Below are 12,132 nucleotides of genomic sequence, written 5' to 3' on the forward strand. Positions count from 1 at the left end.
ATTTATTCAATATTTCTATTTTCTTAATTTTTTAAAGTTTATTGAAGTATTGTTGAAGTAAAGTATCATAACAATGTTATGATAATTTCTGCTATACAACAAAGTGATTAAGTTACACATGTATACACATTCATTCTTTTTCAGATTTTTTTCTTATATAGACCACCACACAATACTGGGTAGAGTTCCCTGTACTATACAGTGGGTCCCTGTTGGTCAGTCATTTCATTTACCATGGTTGGTATATGCCAATCCCAAACCCCTAGTCCATCCTTTCCACCCCACCCCCTCAACCTGTCCCCTCTGGTAACCATAATTTGGTTTTCAAATTCTGTGAGTCTCTTTCTGTTTTTCAAATAAGTTCATTGGATTCGTTTTTTCAAGATTCCACATAATAGTGATATCATAAGATGTTCATCTTCCACTAACTTTACTTAGTATGATAATATTTAGGTCCATCCTTGCTGCTGAAAATGGCATTATTTCCTTCTTTTTCATGGAAGGGTACTATACCATGGCGTATATGTACATTTTCTTCATCCATTCCTCTGTCAATTGACATTTAGGTTGCTTCCATGTCTTGGCTATTGTAAATATTGCCTCAGTGAACATTCAGTACATGTATCTTTTTGAAGTATGGTTTACGACAGATTTATGCCCAGGAGTAGGATTGCTGGATCATATGACAGATCTATTTTAAGTTTTTTGTGGAATCTCCATACTGTTTTCCATAGTGGTTGTACAATTTATATTCCCACCAAGAGTGTAAAATGGTTCCCTATTCTCTGTACCCTCTCCACATTTAATGTTTGTAGACTTTTGACTAAGATCAGGAGTAAGACAAGGATGTCCACTCTCACCACTTTTATTCAACATAGTTTTAAAAGTTCTAGCCACAACATCAGAGGGAAAAAAAGAACTAAAAGTAATCCAAATTGGAAAGGAAGAAGAAACTTATCACTGTTTGCAAGTGGCATGATACTATACCTAGAAAATCCTAAAGATGCTACTGGAAAACTGTTAGAGCTCATCAATGAATTCAATGTAGTTGTAGGATACAAAATTAATAATAGAAAACTATTGAATTTCTATATACTAATAATGAAATATTAGAGAAATTAGGGGAAAAATTCCATTTATTATTGCATCAAAAGATTAAATACGTAGGAATAAACCTACCTAAAGGAACAACAACAACAAAAAAAACCCTGTTTTCTGAAAACAATAAGATCTTTATGTGAGAAATAAAAGATGACACAAACAGATGGAAAGACATCAGGCTTTAGGGTTGGAAGAATCAGTACTGTCAAAATGACTGTACTCCCCAAGGCTATTTACATATTCAATGCAATCCCTATCAACTTACCAGTGGCATTTTTCAGAGAACTAGAACAACAACAAAAAAAATTAAATCTGTAGGAAAACACAAAAGACCCCCACTATAAAAAGCAATCCTGAGAAAGAATAATGGAACTGTAGGAAACAGGCTCCATGACTTCAGACTATAATACAAAGCTACAGTAATCAAAACAGTATGGTACTGGCACAGAAACAGAAATACAGACCAACAGAACATGATAGAAAGCCCAGAAATAAACCCATGAACCTATGGTCAACTAATCTGTGACAAGAGAAGCAATAATACACAATGGAGAAAAAACAGTCTCTGCAATAAGTGGCACTGGGAAAACTGGACAGCTACATGTAAAAGAATAAATTAGAACAGTCTAACACCATACACAAAAATAAAATCAAAATGGATTAAAGACATAAATATAAGACCAGATGCTATAAATCTCTTAAAGGAAAATGTAGCCAAACAGTCTCTGACATATCTTTTCAGATCCACCTCCTAGAGTAATGAAAATAAAAACAAAAGTAAACAAATGGGACCTAACTAAACTTAAATGTTTTTGCATAGCATGGGAAGCCATAAACAAAATGAAGACAACCCACAGGATGGGAGAAAATATTTGCAAACAAAGTGACTGATAAGGGATTAATCTCCAAAACATACAAACAACTCATACAGCTCAATACCAAAAAAAAAAAAAAAATCAGAAAATGGGCACAAGAACTAATAGACATTTATTCAAAGAATACATGCAGATGGCTAAAAAATACAAGAAAATATGCTCAACATTGCTAATTTTTAGAGAAATGAAAATCAAAACTATTATGAGTTACCCCACCTCACATCAGCTGGAATGGCCACCATATTTCTTTTTGAAGATGTTACAAAATTTCTTTAGGTACTGCAAGGGATATTGTTTTAAAAACATTGGAGTATTTTGCTTGTACCTCATCTTAATATGTTAGAGAATGAAAATTAAAGAATTGTAGAGAAGAGATTTAATATTACTTGAACTGCTTAATATATATTTCTCAGAGTGACAGTTGAAGCTAATGTTTGAGTCATTCATCACTCTTGAGAATGGCAGCCTACCTTGCTGCTCTAATGGTGGAGAAAGAAAAACACTAGAATTTGTCTGCAGCCTAGAACTTGTTGGGATAAAGGAAGCATATACATTTCCTGTGCATTAGATGTGGGCCATGTGGGAGTAATGGAGACATTCTGGGGCCATCTTGAAGGTGCTCTGCCTTAGAATACTTTCTAAATGAACAATGTGATCTCCACTGAGTATTCAGGAGGGCCACAAAAAACAGAGGGAGGCTAAAAGTAATTCAGATGAAGTGAACCAGAGGAGGATATATCCATATAAAGGGAAGACAAATGAGAAATATCCAGGAGGAGTTCCCACCATGGTGCAGTGGGTTAAGAATCTGACTGCAGCAGCTCGGGTCACTGTGTAGGTGAGGGTTGATCCTTGGCTTTACACAGTGGATTGAAGCATCTGGTGCTGCGGCAGCTGCAGTTTAGGTCACAGCTGTGGCTCACATACAGTCCCTGGCCTAGAAAATCCCATATGGGGGAGGGGGAAGACAGCCATAAAATAAAGAAAATAAATAAATAAAAAGCAAAAATATCCAAAAGAGGGCATCCTTAATGAACCAACAGATTACATCAAAATATTCAGCTTTTATAACACCCTCTGAATTAATAGAGAACTAATGCCATGCCATTTTAACAGGCTAGTAAAATCTTTCTTTACTGATAGATCTTTTCTCGCTATTTTTTTTAGCTGCTACTACTGTAAATCACAAATAGAAATCTACAAGCAAAGAGAATGAGGAAAGCAAGTGAAACAAAGAAAAGATCAAATTATTCTCATTTCTAACTGCAGGCTTGATCTAGAAATAAGCCAAATGAGGGAGGGGGAAATTTAAAATGAATATCAGAGTTTTTGTCATTATATGATACTGAAGTATTGTTTACTGATATGAAGCTGTTATTTGGAACTACGATTTAATGAAGGCTTTTTATTACCTGCGTATGATTTGAAAAATCTCAACCTAGAGAATAGTAATATTAAAAGAATATTAATGGGGAGACAAAAATGTTAACTTTTGATTTATCTCTATCAAATTTCAATTTTTTGACAAAATATTTCTAAAGAGATAGACTACCTGGAAGTATTAAACTCTAATTTGAAATTAGAGATTATAAAATTATGGCTATATAGTGTGTGTGTGTGTGTGTGTGTGTATGTGTGTGTGTCTGCGTGTCTGTGTGTGTGTTTTAATAAGCAATGATGAGGTATTGTCATTAAGAGTACAGGCAAGGGAACCAGGCTGCCTCCATTTCAGTCCTGGTTGTACCACTTAATGGCCATATGATCTTGGTCAAATTGCTTAAATTATTTTTATCTCCAGTTATTATTCATTTTTAAATAATGGATTGATGGTATTGTTTTCTTTATGTGAATTTGAGGATTCTTAAAACTGATTTATATTAGGACTTAAAATAGCAGATGGTATAGGGTAAGCACTCTAGTAATGTTATATGTTTTCATTACTATTATGTCTTTCAACAGCTCTCAATTGCCTATGAATAGGAAAGGGACATGATAACATTTAAAATTCTGCATAAGTGGGATGTGATGCAATGAAATGAAAATGGGTGAATTAAGAAAACTGACTACAGATTAGTAAAGTAAAGGACTGCAGAATCTATGCTGGAGAAGTAGGATGTAGTAGGAGAGAGCTAATAAGCAGTGAGATACAATTCTCTTTTCCTTTGTCTTTTGAAGCAAATGAAAAGATAATTAATTACTTATTATGGGATAAATGTCACAATTAAGTAAAACGTAGAGGAATATGGAGCCAAATATCTATAAGAGAGTTCAGAAGAATAGAAGTTTGAACCAACAAAGAATATTTGTCAGGAGAGAGCAATCTCCTAGTGGACAATCAGAGACAGGATATTGGGCATAGCATCCTTGCCAGTGACAAGAAAGCCCCAAGAGTGACAGTGGGGTGGTGGTGTCTAGAGTAAAAGCAGAGAAAAGATGAGTGAAGAGAAACAGACAAGGAAGGGCAGGATTTGATATTGAGCTATTTTTGTATGGTTGTCAAGGTCACTCAGAGCAATAGCAAGTTTTAAAGAAATTAAAATTTTTAAAAATGAGTAAAATAACTGGGAGTTTAGGAAATATAAGCGGACAGGAAGAATGGAGTGTGGCATATATGGATTGCATTAACTATATTGTTTGTACAATTCTGATCATGATGCTGTGACATACAGTTTGCTGCATAAATATGACTTCGATGAAGGCATGTGCCTTAGAGGAGCTGGAATTTTCTTATTGAAAGGGCAATGGTCGGAAGACCAATGTTGAATAAGGAGGAGGGTCTGATTTCATATCTGACTCTATGTCAGACTCTGATGAGGATGATGGATAATTATAATGGGAGATTCTATGGGTTATGGAAGCAGAAACAGTTTCCATCTGAAAAAGTTGCAAGTAAAATGGTATAATTCGGGGAAAGCAAGGCATTATTCAAGACAGAGAGGTACAAAGAATGATATGTAAGAAGTTGAAGCATATGAAAAGCTTCATATGTTTGCCATAGAATGGGATATCATAGAAAGACTTCAGAAGGAGAACATAAAGCCTTATCATATTTATCCATTACATTAATAGTGCCACACTGATATATCTGTAGACAAAAAAAAATATTAATTCCTTAAAAATTCTTGGTAAGGTACATGTTTAATGTAAGGTAAAATCTTTATTTATTCACTGATTTGAAGGACAGGAATTATTCTAGGCACTTAAACATAACTGAGGGGAAAAAAAGAGACAATATTGGATAAAAGACAACAGATAATAAACAGAAATCATAATAAGTTACTACAGAAGGTTAAAATTGTCATGCATGGTATTTTAAAAAAAATAGAGCCAGATTAAAAGATTCAAGAATTTTGGCAGGGACAGATTACAGAGTACTGTGATACTGAGAACTAGTTATTTGAGCAGTCTTGAAGAAATTGAGTATTTATCCAAGAGTATGTATGGGAGAACATTCCTGTCAGAGAGTAGGAACAGCACAGTGCCCCTTCTTGAGGTTATAAGTGTTCACAATCAGATATTTTGGTAAATTAAACTAGATAGAGCCTATAAATGGCCAAATGATAAAACTGTGCCACAACCTGAGGGGCATGATTATTTCAATTATCTGAGCCTGACATTCAAATAAATGCCTAAAGCCAAACAGATATCAAACAAAATTGTACAGACTTAGAGATGTAATGATTTGGATAGCTAGATAACTGATTTATCTTATTTTATTTATTCTATATTGTGAAGAACAGGTAGGAAACACTGAATTTCTGTCATCACTTTCTTTGGCTATAAAAACCTCCAAAATCAAAGCATCATCATAAGGCCTACACAGAATGGGAGAGATGGATAAAAGGCTATAATTAGGTAGTAAATTTTTCATTTCCACACTTGTCTAAAATTCATGGTAACTTAATTTCACTTTTAATAAAAGAAGCTTTCGATGGCACAGCAAAATTTCTTTAAAATTATTTTAACTTTATAAAATTGTATTTAATTGTATAATGTAGAAATACAATGAGGTCTATGACAAGTGGGTGTAGAATATTTACAAATCCAATTTTTTAAGTACTATTTCATTGAAGAAAATACATGTCTGGCATTTATTATATGAAACTCATTGGTCACCTTAAAAATGAACTAAGAAAAGCAAACTATTTTTAAAAATGTAAAAGGAGTTCCCATCGTGTCGCAGGAAAAATGAATCCGACTAGGAACAATGAGGTTGTCTGTTTGATCCCTGGCCTCGCTCAGCAGGTTGAGGATCTGGCGTTGCCGTGGGCTGTGATGTAGGTTGCAGATGTGGCTCGGATGTGGTGTTGCTGTGGCTGTGGCATTAGACCCCTAGCCTGGGAACCTCCACATGCCACGGCTGCAGCCCTGGAAAGACAAAAGACAAAAGACAAAAAAGAAAGAAAAAGAAAGAAAGGAAGGAAGGAAGGAAAAGAAGAGAGAGAGAGAGAAAGAAAGGGAAAGAGAGAGAGAGAGAAAGGGAAAGAAAGAAAGAAAGAAAGAAAGAGAAAGAAAGAAAGAAAGAAAGAGAGAGAGAGAGAAGAGAGAGAGAGAGAGAGAGAGAGAGAGAGAGAAAGAAAGAAAGAAAGAAGAAAGAAAGAAAGAAAGAAAGAAAGAAAGAAAGAAAGAAAGAAAGAAAGGAAGGAAGGAAAGAAAATGTAATAACATTAGTCAATGAAATCAGCAGAAGTGTGTTTACATATTTTCAGTTAAGTTGTACCTAACACTGAGCATCACAGAACATTTTCATGAAGATTCAATAAGAATCAAAGAGCCATACCACTGAAACATAGATCAATAAATTTGACTATTAATTGTTGCTATAATCTTTGTTGGCGTCAGTTCAAAATTTAATAGCCTCCTTGTTTTTGCTTATATCTGGAAATTAAAAAATAGTAATATGAGACCATTTCAATTAAACATTCCTCTCTAAAGAGGTTCTGTCTTGGGATAAAAATATTTAATTTTTTATTGTCATAATTTAATAACTTGTGAGACCAACTGCTTATACACTAAGAAGTGCATTCCTAATTGCATCTAGAGATTTATTGCTATTTTTTTATGTCAGTTGAGGTATAAAATTAATGAATAGCATTTTCCAATGTTATTCAGAGAATCAGTTATTCAAAGACTTTATCAATGGAAAGGATAGGTGAGAATTGGAATGAATTATATGTGACTTCAACCTGATAAACTATTATGAAAAATGTATTTTTAGAAAGAAATTACTAGTTAAGCAATTAGCTCAACTATAAAAGATGAATAATAGAGGCTTATTAATAAGATGAAATAAGATTAATTAGTATTTCCTACAAAGAAAAAATTTATTTCATGAAGGAAGTCATTAATCAAGATTTTGGACTATTCCAACAGTTTTAAAACAACACACTGGTGTTATGAAGCCAGGACATAACATTAGTAGAATTACAGTTAAATTCACAGGGAGTTTAAGCACAATTAGTAATGGCAAGGGGTGTATTTTTTTTTCCCTGAGGAATCAACAGTAACCCAATATGAAATTGTCTGAAATCTGGTGAACTTGAATTTATTGCTTGGCATGTTTGACATTAAGGATATTTAACCTAGTGGGCAACTTTGCTGATGCAGACACAGAAAACAAGTGGCTGAAAATAAGTAAGGTTTCTCTTTGGAGAAAATTAGGCCAATGGAGTCAAGGCCCACTTTCAGAAAGAAATCAGTGACAAGTCATAAGCTAGAATAGAGGGTGGCTCAGATTGTTCATTTCACATGGTTAGCATTTTGCGTGGAGAATGTGCCTACATCCTCTTGTAGAGATTAAATTCAACATTAGCAGTATGAGAAGAGAAGTCCCCAAATGCCATCCGGTCTAGTTCTTCATTCTCTCACTTCCTGGCTAGAATACGATAATTTTTTCTTTCTTTCTCTCTTTTTTTTTTTTTTTTTGGCCGCAATAGGGCATGTGGAATTTCCCAGGCCAGGGATCGAACCTGAACCACAGCAGCCTCTCAGGCCCCTGCAGTGAAAAGCTGGACACCCAATGCACTGCGCCACAAGAGAACTCTCAGATAAATTTTAACAATAACTGCTTTTTATTTTTGTTTTTTGATGAATCTAAGGCAGATAAGATTAATTAGGTTTTAGTGGTTCACACCATTCAGGGGAGCTTATCTTGGGATAAGCTCCACACTTGCCTTATCTAATCTGTGGATAGTATTCTTAATGAGAAATATAGAAGCAAGAGCCGAGCCTTAAAAAGATTCAATGTTGATAACACACTAATTGAAAGGACAAAAAAGAACAATCCAGTGGGAAAAAAAGTTGATCTGTAAGTATTAATTTCTTAATAGTCTTTCTATGCTTCAAAGTAGATAGTCATTCCAGGAGTCTTAATAAAACATGTAGCATAAAAATTAAAGATTGACTACACCATAAAGTGATAGATAATTTCTAAGTATATTTTTTTAAATTAAGCAAAAATGAATTGGTAATAGTGAAAAATAAATCAATTATTTTACATGAAATATACTTCAAGAATGGTGTACAAAATAGATTATTTATGTCTCTTGATGGTGTAACTTCCTCAATTTGAGTTTTTTTTCCCATTGCATAGAAAATTAGATTAAGAGATCTGATTTTATTATTTTTGTGAATTAATGATAAAAGAAAATTCCAACTATGGAAGGTACAATATAAAAAGATGAAAAGGAGCACATTATAAAAAATTTTCACCTATAGCTTGATTAACTGGGGAATTTTTTTCAAGCATTCTATTCACTTAAAATTTATTCATTTTATACAATAAGAGTCCCAAAGAGCTCTTTTGCAGTGCATATTTCAAAGAACAATTTCTAACATACTAAAAATATGTTTTGAATACAAAAAGTGATCCAAGGTAAACTTGGTGGCTGTAAAAGGATATGTCAAAAGCTAAAATTGATTGATTATTGGACATATGTAATTTATAACTTAATACTTTTTTGGAGTTAAATACAGGTTATTCAAGTGTTTGCACATTATATCTGTGATTGAAAATAGAGTTAATAGAGAAAGAACACTTAGAATCAATGAGTAGTTGAGTTCAGGTTTATGGTGGTTTGTGTTACAGGAGGGAAATTGATACAATAGGCAAATCTGTGCATGTGTGAAAAAATATTAGGGTAAAGGGCAGTTACATTTAACTTTTCTCTGAGGAATTAAGGCAATGTAAATTTAATTAATTTTCAAATAATCTGCATTGTCATTCATTTTATAAATTTGTGATGTTTGCTTCTAACTTTTTGAGAGGTTTACATTTTCAAAAATTTCATTCTAGATTTGTTTCCTTATCAGTCTTTCAAGTATTTCAAATGTTACTTCTATTCTTTTAAAGATGGCCTTCCATTTCTTGGGACCTTTTAGACCTATTCATCTCTGTTAACTGATAAAGTTATAAACCTAACACAAATGTTTGTTTACCTCCCCAAACCTGCCTGTTCTTCTGACTTCATCACTGATTTCCATATTTGACATCTCCTTCTCACTGGTGATGCTAGTTACCAAATGCTATAAATTCTATCCAAACCCTTAAAACCAGTCTACATAGAATCACCTGTTTCTAATAACCATGGACCCACATTATTAGAATTGCTCCTAAACCCACCCATAATCCTTCCCTGAGTTAATTTTGTCTGCACATAGTTACCACATTTAACTTGGAGATAGAATTTACAATTAAAATTACTATTAGTCAAATGATAATATAAAGCTATATTTCGTGTAGAGTTTACTGCTCCAATTTAAATTGCCGATTTTCGAGTCCTATTGTCCTGCTTAGATCTCTTGAGGCAGAATATTTGGGGAGGAACTTGGCAATCTACATTTTCTACAAATCCTTCAGGTGATTCTCATGAATGACAACCTCTGAGAGCTAAAGCTCTGTTCCTTGGCATCACCAGGAGGGCTATTAAGGCAGATTACCACGTTCCCCTGTGGGAAAGTCTGACAGCAAGTCTCGCGGTAACTCCGTGACTATATAACCTAGGTTATTCTGGTGTAATATATTAGCAGCTTGACTTGAGGATTCCTTAGCCTTTGGGGTTGACTCCATATTTTGAAGGTAAATGTTTAATTTTTTAATCTTGGGATCTCAAAAATGTCAATGCTATGCTTAAGTATTGACAATTATTCAATGCCATCTAACATTAAAGTTCCTTTTTAGGATTCACAAGTCTTTATAGTATTCACTGATTCAAAGCAGGATAGGCTTATCTACTACAGTTGATCTTAGACATGATCCTTCTGTTCTGGTTAAATTTGGATTTCTCCCTTTGTTCTTATTAAAAATAGTTTTAGCGACTCTATCAAGTGAAATTTGTAAGCAATCTGTAGTAACCCCCAAATTGGGAATTTGATTGTAATTGCACTGAATGCACTTATTAGTTTTGGCGGAAGTTGCATCTTCAAATTATTGAGTCATCTCATGCACTAACTAAACATATTTCTGAATTATTTATGTACTATGTGTGTGTGTATACACATACCAGTTTTTTTCTGGTTTTTGACACATAGATCTTGTATATGTCTTATATTTGTACTTAGAAGTAAAAAGTCATATCTCCAGTGAGAGTGCCCTCTTTTTCACATTTTTCAACTGATTATTTCAGACATAGAATCACTTTTCCCTGTTTATTTACCATAATATTAACCACCATACAGATATCTTGTTTTATTATGTGTTGCAGAAGCGAGCACCAGATATCTTTTAATACTTGTAATAGTTGGCTCATTTTTCAGTATGTGCAGTTCCTTTCTTCATCTTGTAAGATGAAGATGAACATTAGCTAATCTTTAGATAAAATTAGAGTGTTGACAGCAGCCATCAAATGACATGTCCTTGTCTTTAGTGGTGAAAAATAATAATAACAACATCCGAAACTTAATAGTGCTACTATGTGTTAAGGTGTTGTAAACATTTTTCATGTATTACTTCTTTAAATTTTCCCCAAGAATATCATGAAAAAACTGAGGCACAGAACGTTCAATGATTTTCCCAAAATACTAAAGCTAGAAAGCGGGGGAGACATGTTTGAGCCCAGAAAGTGTTCTTATGTTAATGTTTGCAACCAATTAAGATAGTTTCTCCTTATTGTGTAATTATATTAAGACAAGTTCTTTATATAATTTATCCAGAATTTTTTATGTACTTCCGAAAGGTGTCAGCTGTTTTTATTAAATGACTTGATATGACATTGATTTTCTTCTTTAAGCTGTTAATGTAAAAACGCATAGTAATTTATATCCTAATTTTGAACATTCTTAGCATTTGTGAGATGAGAGCAATGTGGCCATGGTGTATTTTTCATTTCATATCTGTATTCAATATGCTATTGGTTTACTAGATATTTGACATCTTTATATGTTATAAATGTCTATATTTTCTTATGTTCTGTAAGTTTTTAATAATGGGTATTGCTTCAAAATAATTTAGTAAGCTTTATCTCTATATTAGTTTAAATATCATAGAATTCTGAGATTCGGATTTTAAATTTAGATATAGGCGATACCCTTAAATCTCTATTACCTGTAGTATTTTTATTAGCAAATCTTTGACAATCCTTGTTTCTTCTTTGGCTATATTATGAAGTATACACTAAGTTTTAAGTCAATTTGGTAACTTAGCTTTTCTTAAAAAAACAATCCAAAAAGTTAATGGAAAAATGGAACTTTTTTGTTGTTTAATTAGTGCTTTATAAGGGATAAGGAAGTGTCTATAAAACAGTAACTGAATGCTATGCAAAAATTTTAAAACTCAGATGGATTTTGCAATTAAAAATAGAATATATGATCAAATTTTTGAGTTAGAAGATCAGCCGAAAAACTTTCTGAGAATATGTTACAAAATTGCAAACAAAACAGAAAGTGACAAAGAAAACTTTAAAGATATGGTAGGTAAAAACCAGCAATTTTAACAATGCATCTCTTTGGATCTCTAGAGAGCAGTAAAAACATTGACAAAAATATAACTGGTGAAATTGTAAAGATAATTTCCCACAGCTGAAGAAAAACCTTATAATTTCTGATTTAAAGAACCCAACTATATGTAAGATTAATATAAGTTATTTCTATTTAGATATGTTCTTTGGAATATTTTTTAATCTATGGTTTTGAAGAAAATACTGAACCTTTCAACATAAAT

This window comes from Phacochoerus africanus, chromosome 10, assembly GCF_016906955.1.
Source record: "Phacochoerus africanus isolate WHEZ1 chromosome 10, ROS_Pafr_v1, whole genome shotgun sequence".
NCBI lineage: Eukaryota > Metazoa > Chordata > Mammalia > Artiodactyla > Suidae > Phacochoerus > Phacochoerus africanus.